The sequence below is a fragment of the Trichechus manatus genome, unplaced genomic scaffold (genome assembly GCF_000243295.1).
Source record: "Trichechus manatus latirostris isolate Lorelei unplaced genomic scaffold, TriManLat1.0 scaffold00213, whole genome shotgun sequence".
Taxonomy (NCBI): Eukaryota; Metazoa; Chordata; class Mammalia; order Sirenia; family Trichechidae; genus Trichechus; species Trichechus manatus.
In genome coordinates this window covers 2,478,301-2,479,370 of record NW_004444149.1, presented here as the reverse complement: position 1 = coordinate 2,479,370, position 1,070 = coordinate 2,478,301, and positions in this window count along the sequence as shown.

Here is a 1,070-nt window from a genome sequence, read left to right as displayed (position 1 = left end):
CTCAGTTACCAACAACCAACCAATCTCCACTGCCCTCTCATTCCATCTACTCAGTTACCAACCAACCAACCAACCAGTCGCCATGGAGCCGACCCCATCTGTGTCAGAGTAGACCTATGTATGCTCTATAGAGTTTTTAGTAGCTGTGATCTTTTGGAAGTGGATCGCCAAGCCTTTTTTCTGAGGTGCCTCTGGGTAGACTGAAACGCCCAGCCTTCAGTTAGAAGCTGAGCACGTAACCATTTGCACCACCCAGGACTCCAGTCCACCCTGTTAGTCGTCCCAAATTTCAAATTTCTCAGTAGGCCATACTCTTTCTCCCTTCTGTGCCTTTGTACATCTGATTCCTTGAACTAGAATGTACTCCCTCCACTGCTCCTGGTGAACTCCTAGTAGTCCTTCAAGACCTGCGTCAAATATTACCTCCGAGGAAAGCCTTCTCCCACCGTGGTGGGGGTTCCTTATTTTGTGCTGCTCTATCATTCCACTGTTCTCTAGTAGGGTCAGCACTCACCCCTACGAGAGCACCTACATATTCCACTGAAAGTGCCTCTTGCAATCATTTGACAAAACTTTATCAAGCACCTCATATGCCAGATACCATGTTAAGCGCTGAGAATATGACAGAAGTAAGGGCCTGGTCCTTCAGCTAACAGTCTGCTGGAGAAGACAGATGTCTCAGCAATCATCACAATCTTATATACTAGTTGTTTATATACCTGCCTTTAGAACTGCAGAGAGTCTTCTCTTCGGGACAGGGAATGTGGTTTATACATCCCTATACCACCCCGCCCCTGCGAAGTGACCTTCAGAGGGTTGGTTAGCTGAATGAATAACAGACAACCCAGTAGGGAAAAAATGGGCAAAACAGTGAACAAGAAGTTCCCAAGGGGAATTAAAAATATCAGTAAACCTACGTAAAGGTGCTCAACCTCATTACACTAGCTAAATGCGCATCAAAGCCACAGTCAGGTGTCACTGCCCATCCACTAGACTGGCAATGTCTAAGCAGACCAGGCGGGGGCAAGGAGGCAGAGCAGCTCCTGCTCATGCTGCAAGGACAGTGTACC